Source organism: Peromyscus leucopus, chromosome 7 (genome assembly GCF_004664715.2).
Source record: "Peromyscus leucopus breed LL Stock chromosome 7, UCI_PerLeu_2.1, whole genome shotgun sequence".
NCBI classification, from domain to species: domain Eukaryota; kingdom Metazoa; phylum Chordata; class Mammalia; order Rodentia; family Cricetidae; genus Peromyscus; species Peromyscus leucopus.
In genome coordinates, this window is record NC_051069.1 from 19,604,332 (window position 1) to 19,615,566 (window position 11,235).

At 43.4% G+C, this 11,235-nt stretch overlaps 1 protein-coding gene across 2 annotated transcripts in view; it reads right to left on the bottom strand.

Moving 5' to 3' along the window:
- Exph5 (exophilin 5) overlaps positions 1-11,235 on the bottom strand; it is a 71,450-nt gene that overhangs the window by 35,913 nt on the left and 24,302 nt on the right. The gene's annotated exons all lie outside the window — the stretch shown is intronic.

An 11,235-nucleotide genomic window follows, 5' to 3' on the forward strand; every position in this document is an offset into this window, starting at 1 on the left:
AAGAAAAGAAAAGAAAAAGAAAAAGAAAAGAAAAATAGAGAATTGTTAAAGATGTAATGATTTGGGGTTTATGGGTACATTCCAAGGAAGACCCCTAGATTTCTAATTGATATAGTACACAGAAGATGCAATTTGTAGAGATCTAGCATATAGAACATTAAAACATTTATCAAAAACACCTTTAGGGCTAATGAGATGGCTCAGCAGGTCAAGGCTCTTGTCACCAAAGCTGGTGACCTGAGTTCAGGTCCTGGGACCCCCATGGTAGAAGGTGAGAACCACCCTCCCAAGTTGTCCTCTGACTTCCACACATGTGTCTTGATGCTTGGACACACACACACACACACACACCCCAAAACCTACTTATAAAATTGCTTATTTTCAGAGCAATCACTAAATATTCAAGGTAATATGTTTTCCATCCCCCAGGAAGAAGTCATTGAGATTTCCTCTTGTAAATACTTCTGTAATGAACATGCCATGCATTTTTTTGTTTTAACTCTTTGGTGTCTCAGACAGAAATATAATGATGGGGCTAAAGAGTCAATACATTTTTGTGATTCTTTGTACATAAAGCCAAAATGCCTTTCAAAAGGTATTAATTAGGCAACAAGGTACAAGCCAACCAGAAGACAGCCTTAGAAAGCTAGGTACAATTATTTCAACTATTCTTATTTTCCTTATGTAACATTTTAAGGGTACTGTATAATTGTTGGTAAGTATTTTTGCTTTGAGAATTTTTGTTTTCTGCTTAGTAAAATATGCTACATTTCTAAGAAATGAATTTTGAATATTTTGTGATTATACTTTGTGTTTTGGCAATTACATGCTTTTTAAAATTTAGGAATCAAGGCTTCTCCTTTGGAATCAGGCATTTAAAAAAGTCCTGATTTTTCTTATCTATTCTAAGTATTTAACCCAGGTTTTTAACTTTTATTTTGATTAAACTTTGAATGTTGGGCCTTAAATACATGATTCTAGCTAGGGATGAAGTAGGAATAATCTATAGTTAAATTTGTGATAAAATCATATTTGTTCCCTGAAGGCAATAAGAAACGAAATTCAGGAAGCAGAGATACCTACATATACAATAGGAGCATGATTCAGAACAATTTTAGAAACGTTTAAATAAAGTTCAAGTATGCCAGGGGTGACTAGGGGCTGGCAGACAGGGCAGCTGGCTGAACAGGCATGGTGAGGAGCCAGGAAGTTCAAGGTTCAGGTTGTCAAAGAAGGCACTGTGTTCACTGTTAGAAAAAGGAAACCAGAATTAGTTCTGGCATTTGAAGCAAGGGCAGTGAAGGTGGAGAAACTAGGCGTGACGTGAAAGTCTACACTCTAGGGAGCTAGCCTTCCCAACCTCGAGTAGACGAGAGTTTGTGGACCGTGCAGTGTGATTTGCACACTTACGGCAGCTGACAGGAACGAACACAACATCCGTTCAATCCACATGGTCTTGAGTCAAGCATTCACCTCCAACGTAAGATATCGAGTAAACCCACCCTGAACAAGTAAGAAGAATCCCTGACCATAAGGGCCAGGGCACAGTGACCGGTGAAACAGAAATTTCTATCTCAGCTGGACTTGTTCTCACGGAGACCTCGTTTGGGAACTCAAGGAAGCTCCTAGGCAGTGCTCAGGAGACTCATCCTCCTGTTCTGCTTTGTATTGCGCTCGGCAGCCAATCAGGCTGTACTGTCGTCCACTTAAGCCAATCAGAAGAACCCAGGGTTAGAAATGACATAGATGGGGGCAAATTACTAGGACACAGCTTGTCTGCCTAATTAGCCCTGCCTGACTCAACACAGCACAAGGGACGGCTGTCTACACTGCTAATTTGTTTTACCCTCGGGCTCATCAGCTAGACTACATTAGATCAGGTCGTTTCTTGCTGGTCCAGCCCTTGGTTCCAAGTGCCCAAGTGCCCTTCACTCTGCCCTGTGCTGCTTAAGACTCCATCCTGGCACCTCCTCACCATGCCACGCACTAAGGCTCCTCTTCCTGGGAGAATGTTAGTTTTTCTGTAGTCTGTATCCTGAAGCTCTGACAATCATGTCCTTCATCTCTTCCTTGTCTTCGGTGCTTGGACCCTTGATGGCCCTCCCTACTCACCTTTGTATTTTTTTTTTTTTTTTTATTTCCTAAGAAAGTTTTTTGGTCTCATTTCTTTTCACTACTAATCAAAGTCTGGTTCTCTTCTCTTCTCTTCTCTTCTCTTCTCTTCTCTTCTCTTCTCTTCTCTTCTCTTCTCTTCTCTTCTCTTTCTTTCTTCCTTTCTCTCTCTTTCTTTTCTTCCTTCCTTCCTTCCTTTCTTTTTTTATAAATATAAAGTCAGAGTTTTTCTACATAGCCCTGGCCTGGCCTGGAACGCATTCTGTAGACTAGGCTGGCTTGAACTCAGAGATCCGACTGCCTTTGTCTCCAAGTGTTGGGATTAAAGGTGTGTGCCACCACACCTGGCTAGGCTCATTCGATAGTATAAAGACCACAGGACCAGGATCAGGTTCCATATAAATGACCAGGGTTAGATATTTAACTTTCTTTCTTTCTTATTTTCCATTTATAAGACTGTTTGCCTCCATAATTTCTCTCCTGCCTGAATACATACACACTTCTCACTGTGACTTTTCCACTCTTGCTACCAAGAGGCAGGGGCTCTTCCCCAGCCCTCTGGAACCTGGTCAGACCTATACTGCTTGTTTAGACCAACAGAACATGGCAGATGTGAAACGGGAGACTTCTAAGGCCAGGCCTCAAGAGATCTTGCAATTTTTGTCTTCTCCCTCTTGCAGCATGGAATCTCACTGTAAGGGAACCTGGGCTGGCTGGTATTTTTGAGAGAGAGAGAGAGAGATTGCCTACAGAGAGACCCAGCTGAGAGCCATTGCCAACTGCCATACTCATGGGTAAAGTTACCATTGAGATCCAGCTGAGCCACTGGAGCAGAGGAAGGAGTGTAGGTGAAGTATCCGGCTAAGCCAGCCCAAATGGATGCCCCACTACCATAAGCTAGTAAATCCAAATGGTGTTAAGCCTTAAAGTTTGGTGGGGGTTTGTGACTTACGGTTTTTAAAGATGGATACAAGGTCTGGAAAGACTGCACAGTAGTGAAGGGCACTTGCTGCTCTTCCAGAGAACCTGAGTTCAGTTCCCAGCATCCTCATTGCTCCAGGGAATCTAACACCCTCTTCTGGCATCTCTGAGCACACTCACACACATGTTGTACACACAGACACACACTGACACACACGCGTGTGCACACACATGCACACAAATAAACATAAAATGAAATATTTAAGATAGAGAATAAATAATAAAACTAAAAAATAGATACAGATGAAATTTTCTTGGAGACACCATATTTCTGGTTTAAAGTTTGTGGTTCAAAAATGTTCGACATTGCTATGTAACATTTAAATGGGTCATCTTATAAAGCTGACAAAGATCTGAAGTCATAATATTTTTAGTCTTTTTGTCTGCTGGTGTAATAATTAATAATGATGATGGTGATGATAATAATAATAATAGTAACAACACCAGATATGTGTTGAGACCCTCCTATCTCCAGGTTTTTTTATTATTGTTACTAATCACCATGGTAACCCTGCAGGGCCTCACCTGGAGAGGCTCCTGCAGCCAGGCAGACCAGGCAGACTGGAGTACTTGAACTGGGTATGAACTCAGATCTCTGACTCTAAAGCCCATGTTTCCCGCTATGACCTTACTGCCTATATCATTAACGCCACTGGGAAACAGTGCAATGCTATAAGCCTACAGCGACTTTTCCCACAGATGTCCAACAGTCCTAAGCTTTTCCTCCCACACAGGAATTCTAGTTTGTTTTTGTTTCATACTGTCTGCTAACCACAACACACAGGAGGCACACATGTGCAGGATGGAGCAGGAATTACATACTGAGACGGAGACAAAATGTCATGATGGAGAATGGGTCAGTATACCCAAGCAAGAACCTTTTCAGCCCCCCGAGTCCTCTGGATAGACGCACCATCTCAGCAAGGAGTCACCCTTTGTCTCCCTGCTCTAGAAAGACAAAGCTTCCAGGCATAGATCTTATGGGCTCACCCCAAGGGAGAGCTTTCCACCCTCAGCCGGGAGAAGGCCAGGTTGAGGCTGACAGCCTCAGGATTCAGTAGCAGCACTCATGACTTTAAGGTCCAGCGTCTGGTCTCTCCTCTCCCTGTTGTTCCTTTGAAAAGGTTATTTGAGAGCTTTGCCTCTGACACCAGAGCCTGATTTTTGGTTAGGCCCAAAGCCAAGATACAAGGAGGGGCAGAGATTAGGAAAAGCAAGCAGATGCATTGAAAAAAAAATGTGTTCTTTTGGTAATGGCAAAGTTAAACCTTTGGAGAAGTCTGGGAAGAAGTTCAGATAAAGAGAAGGTAAACTAAATAGTAAGCAGTAACTATAGCAAATCTTTAGAACTCAAAGGGCAGCGACACAATCGCCCCGGCATTCAGCCAAGTGAGACAGAACAGCCATTGAAACCTCTTGAATGGCTGTGATCAAGACTGCCCAGTCTCAGATCAAAGTTTTGTTTCTGTATTTTTAAAACTGATCATTATAACCTCCCTGGAATTGTTTCTTTGATTTAATATGGCACAAAGTTACAACAGAAAGAAAACGCGAAGGACCTAAGCAAAAAGAACACTATGTACTGGCTCTCTTGATTTGGTTCTCATCTAGCAGCCCCTCCCCCCAAATTACTCTAAAGAAGGTGCTATGTGAAAGTCTGGCTCTCCACTGGAGGCTGGCTGTCCACTCAGGGTTATGTAAATTCCTCTTGAAGCTGTACGGGCCCTTCTGTCTTCTGAGGTTTATGTGATTTTTTAAAAATTAATATTGTTTATTAAAACCACTTCAGATGACACTTTGTACCACTGCCATGCTTGCCACACTATGTTAAAGTACATGGCATGTAGTTGTCTGGATATGTCACCAGGCTGTCAGTTTCTTAAGAACAGCGTCTTAGTTAGAGTTTCTATTGCTATGAAGAGACACCATGACCACCAGAACTCTTATAAAGGAAAAACATTTCACTGGGGTGGCTTACATTTTCATAGGTTTAGTCCATTATCATCATGGTGTGACATGGTGGCCTGCAGGCAGACGTGGTGCTAGAGAAGTAGCTGAGAGTCCTACATCTTTCAGGCAACAGAAATTGAGCATATATGAGACCTCAAAGCCCACCTCCACATTGACACACTTCCTCCAAACTGACCACGCCTACTCCAACAAAGCCACGCCTCCTAATAGCGCCACTCCCTTTGGGGGCCATTTTCTTTCAAACCACCACACATACAGACTGTGTCTCATTTAGCTGGCATCCCTTAGGGTCTAGTGTGATGGCCCCTGATTAAAGTCAATCAGCATACATTTTTGTTGTTGTTGTTCAGTTTGAGTGATAGTGAGAGAGTCCTGCAAGGTTTGATTTTTTTCTTTTCTTGTTTGTTTGGTCTTATTTTGTGACAGGGTCTCACTACGTAGCCCGAGCTGGTCTCTAACTCATTATCATCTTGCCTTAGCCTTCTGAGTGGTGAGGTATGAGACATTATACCTAGCTCTTTTTTTTTTTTTTTTTTTTTTTTTTTGAGACAGGGTTTCTCTGTGTAACAGCCCTGGCTGTCCTCAAACTCACAGAGATCCACCTGCCTCTGCTTCCCGAGTGTTGGGATTAAAGGTGTGTGCCACCATGTCTGGCTAAGCCCAAATCTTAAACTTCCTTAAAAATTTTAAAGATTTATTTTATTTTTTAGTCCTGTGTACAGTGTCTGTGTGTGTCTGTGTGTGTGTGTTTCCTTACATGTATGCAGGCATGTGAATCGGCTAGAAAAAGGCATCAGAACTCCTGGAGTTGTAATTACAGGTAGTTCTTCTCAGCTACCTCATGTGGGTTCTGGAAACTGTACCCAGGTTCTCTGGAAGAGCAGTGAGCTCTCTCAACCACTGAGCCAGCTCTCCAGTTCCCAACTTCTCATGCCACCATTGCGAAGGAACTCAGTCAGTATTGACAGAAGTGAGAGATGAAGCCCTGCCTAGAAATTAAACTCATACATGCATACACATATGTATCAATATTTAAACATTTCTGTAAGACTAATACTGAAAAAGCCCATCACAACTAACACAGTGCTTTTAGGCATACTTACACACAGTAACTCACTTTTTCAAGCACTCCTATGAAAGTTAATAATGTTATATATTCACATGAGAAAAAATAAATTCCTGAGAATCTAGAGCACATTTATGCTAATTGTATTGAACACTGACCTGACCTATATCAACTATAATTTTATCTCTGTGCCTCCCTTTGCAGCTTTTTTTGTCTGTAAAGTGGGGATGAGAGTGGGTGATACTTCATGAGGTTTTGTGAGGTTGATGCAAGTTGATGTATACAAGCCTGTGCCAGCACAGGTGAAGTGCTTACACACAGGAGGACCAAGGTCCACAGCTGGCATCGTTATCCGTTGCCCTCTACCTTACTTCTTGAGAAAGTATTTCTCACTGAATCTTGGTCTCCTCTCTTCAGCTAGGCTGACTGGCCAGTGAGCTACAGGGAGCTTCCTGTCTTCACCTCCTCAGTGCTGGGATTACAGATGTGCAGAGCCACCCTGACTTACACGATGCTGGGGATCTGAACTCACTCTTTCTGCTCGCACAGCAAACATTTCATCAATGGAGCCATCTCCCCAGCCTGTGGGGTTAGAACAGCATCCCATGGGCTAGAGAATGAAGAGGAGAAAGGTGGGGGGGGGGGGGCACCAGCATTCGCCTCTCTCTGCTTGCTGAGGGGGTACAATGTAACCAGCCACCTCACATTCCTGCTACCATGTCTCCCTCCCTTCCGCTGATCCACAGATGGCATCCTTGAGCTGTGAGCCGAAATAAACCTGTTCTTCCTTATGTAGCTTTTGGCAGGCACTTTGTCAGGGCGACAAGAAAAGTTCTTCACACAGTACTATTTCCTGGCTATTTCCCATCATTCCTTTGGTCCAATCTTTCCATAGCTTCCTCCTGTGCTTCCCATACCAATCTGAACGCTTCTGAAGTCTTTGAAGCTGTATAGTGCTGGCCTTCTGGCAGTTTGCCCACTCTTAATCACAACTTCCTCTCTTCTCAGCACTTGGCCTCTTTCTTTCCCCCAAGGAGCTCAGCTAGCTCCCGTCTGGGCACTGCACTTGCTGTCTCCCCCCCTCCACACCCCCACTTTGTCCCATGGACTTTTTTTTGGTCTCATTTATGCCTTAGCTGAAATGTCACAGCCATGCGGAACCCTTCCTTAGCCTTTCAAAATTAAGGATTCTATCTCCCACCTGCAGACACTGTCTCTCAAATTTCTTGTTTTTTTTTTCCTTCTTAACTGCATTAATCTTCATTTATTTCTGTCATTGAATGTCGTCTTCTGCCCCTACAAAACACAGCCCATGACAGCAGGGCCTTGTTTTGTTTTCTAGATAAAGCCAGGCAGAGACTCAGCAAACTCTTGGTGCGTAGAGAACAAAGGGGTACCCATGAATTTGGGGATGGCTCTTTCCTCTGAAGCTGATTCCTCATGTGTGAAATGCCGAACTGGAGACTTCATGGCCTGTTCCCTTACTATGACTCTACGCACATACATTTGCAAAGGTCTGGAAGAGCACCCTCAGTGAAAGAATGTGTTTAGCTCTATCTGAGATCTCATTGATCTCAACCCTGTGTCCTCAGACCTTTGCGTTCTGGCCAGCTCTTTCACACCATTCCCTGGTGTCCGATTCCTTTCATTTTCTTGCCCTTTCTCTCTGGATCTAACACACAATGAAAACAAAAAACTACGAGACAGCACTGATTCCCACCGACAAGGGCCTGACGGGAGATGAAGGCCGTATTTTATGTTATTCCTGATACCTTTAAAATGCAACTACCTCCATAATGTAGCTGAATATGTGGAGAACTTATATACACTAACCTCGCTTTGCCCCCCAAAGAAGAGAGGGAGCCAGGAGTGAAATGTTAAGCATATGCAATGCTGGGCCCACATAGACTTTCTCATCACATGACAGCCCAGTGAGGGAGGTTACCCCACGGCCAGCCCTTCATAGCCCTGGGTTCCATTATCCTTGACTTCAACCAACTGGAGATAGGGATGAGACAAAGTGTTTCTGGGCTTTTTCCAGTGCAGATGTCCTCAGGCCCTTAGTCCCTAAGCAGGAGAGCATAGCAGTCATTTACATACCATTTGCATTGTATTAGTTATTCTAAGTAATCTAGAGATGATTTAAAACACCTGGGAGGTTTTCAAAGGTTATACGCAAATGGAATTCCATTTTATATAATCCACCTGAGTGTCTCTGATTCTGGTATGCAAGTAGTCGGGTATCCTGAAGCCAACCCCCTGTGGATACCCACAGAGCCCTATATAGAGGGAAAGGAAACCGTGAAAGATAAAACTCACCCAATAGATGAGTAGACTAAAGAACCTTTTACCTAACTTCCAACACTTTTTATTATGTCCAATTTAGTATATAAACCCTGGAGCCTGAGCTATTCAGCACTTGCCTAGAGTTAAACTTCTGTGTAGAGTGTTCGAACCTTTTCCATGTTGACTGATTCTCCTCGCTAGACTATTAGTTCCCCGAGTCAGGTCTGCACAGACTGCCGACTGTGAATGAGTTTGCTGCATAATCAACAAAGGAACATAAGAAAATTAAAAGCTAGGGCTATTCACGGCTGCTGACCTCTTATTCCCCTTCCTCCAGTTGCTCAGACACCACCACTAAGACTCAAAAACTGAGTTAGAATTCTAGGGGTACAGGCTGCATGTAAAGGACTCTCTGGCAAAGTGCATGATCTCAGCACCTTGGATTTGTTTATTATGTTATTCGTGGCTGATCTCCAAAGACAACGACATCCTAAATTCTGACCACATCCTCTGTGCTTATGCTGTTAGGTAACAGGCTCTAACCACTCATGTATAGCCATAGCATCCTTCCTTCTTTACAGGAGCAAGGGTGAAAGCCACGTTCCTTCACTTTAATGCTTATTCTTAGAACACATCCTACCAGAAAAAGAAGACAGAAAGAGGCGATTTCCCAGGCTAGCAAAAAACCACTCACTTCCTAGACTCATCCTGGGTCTAGGCAGAAGAGTTCACTTCTCATCTTGTAATTAAAATGCCCAGTTATCATATTCGACCCACTTTAAGCTCTTTACTGCACAGTTCTTAAAGGTGTTAGGATAGTGTCTTAAAGCTTCCTGGCATTAGCCTCATTTTTAACATATCTCATATTGCGTGTATGATTTCTCCTTTTCCCAACCAGTCCTCATACATGGACCAAGCATGCAAGCCTGGAGGAAGAAAGCATCACACTGGGCCTCTCCTCCATGAATGTGGAGAAAGTGGCCTGAGTTTTCCTAAACGTAACCGCTGTGAATACATCGCTTTCTGGGTTCCCACGGGGGACAGTGGAAGTCAGGGAAACCTGTGACTTGCCGGCCCAGCCCATGGCAGGAGTCACTCACAGAGAGCTTATGGGCGGACACATTAAAGTCCATGGGTTTGGTTGTAGTGTGCAGGGTGTTTTCAGAAAGGCTTCTGCTCTGAAGGAAGCGTTGCTTAAATAGTTGCTGCCTTTTCCAAGCGCTCTCTTGAAGCAGTGTTACAGAGATCAGCTGTGGGGATGCCCTGCTTTTCTTCATCCACTGACAACCACAGGAACTGGTGTTCAGTGTCCTCTGAAACCACACATCCACAGGGCGAGACCTTGAATACACCCCCCACTTTGAGCTTTTGTTGTCGTTGTTGTTTTGGTTTGGTTTTCTTTTATTTTTTTCAAGACAGCATTTCTCTGTGTAGCCCTGGCTGTCCTGGAACTCACTTTGTAGACCAGGCTGGCCTCCACCTCAGAGATCACCTGCCTCTGCCTCCCAAATGCTGGGATTAAAGGTGTGTGCTATCATGCTGGGCATACACACACACACACACACACACACACACACACACACACTCATATATACACATACACACACACATAAAATGTCATCATTATAATCATCACTCTGCTGATAATTTATTCCACTTATTATTTCATCCATGAGACTTTAATGTTTGTCTTTAGATATAGTTACATTTTTTTAAAAAAAAACCAAAACATCTTTCTTGAAACAGTCCTGAAATAATTCATAATAAAATCTGCACTTGGAGTAAAATGAATAATGCTAGTAATACAAGTGCATATAAATTATGTAACTTCTTTTTGGAACTTTATGACAACCTGAGTGTGTAAGGGGCAGGGGATATGTCACTGTTGGGGTGTGTGCATGCAACAGTGCATGTGGAGGTCAGGGGACAGCTTTCTGGAGTCGGTTCTCTCCTTCCACCATGTGGGTCCCAGGGGTTGAACGCAGGCCATCAGGTGTGGCAGCAGGTGTGTTTATTCACCGAGCCATCTCACCGACTCACTGACTAGAGACCCTGTCTTAATATTTTTTTTAAGATTTCTTTTCTGGTAGTGAAGAACAAACAACAAACAAGTTTGCTGTTATTTGATGTAATTTTAGCTTTTGGATGCTAGCATCTATTTTTTTGTTCATTTGTTTTTGTTTTTCAAGACAGGGTTTCTCTGTATAGCCTTGGCTGTCCTGGATCTTGCTCTGTAGACCAGGCTGGCTTTGAACTCAGAAATCCACCTGCCTCTGCCTCTGCCACCTGAGTGCTAGGATTAAAGGTGTGTGCCACCACCACCTGGCTCGCAACAGATCTCTTGACTGCTGCGCCACGTCTCTAGCACCTACAAATAGTAGGGTGCTGGGACTAAAGGCATGCACGGTCACACCCGGCTGGATGCTAGCACCTAAATTCAGATCTCAGAAACAAATCTGGGCTCCTTCTTCACAGTGTATTGAATCAGAAAGTCTCAGCCAGTGGGTCTTTGGAGAAAGGCTTTGAACGAACATGGTTAAACATGACAAATAACAATGCGACTCTGATAGGATACAGTGCACGGTAAGCTGATGTGTCTGTGATGTGAATAGGCATGGAAAAATCTTTCTTGGTGTGTAAACAACCAACTCATCCCTCAAGAATGGAGAGAAAAGTCAATGCCAGGTGCATCTGAGAGAGGAAAAGCAGTAATGAAAACAGATGCTCCCTTGGCGTCTGCAAATGGGTGTGGCGGATCTATCAATGACCTTAAAAGTCAACACCTCTTCAGCTCGGAATTACTAAGTCTTGTTCTCTTT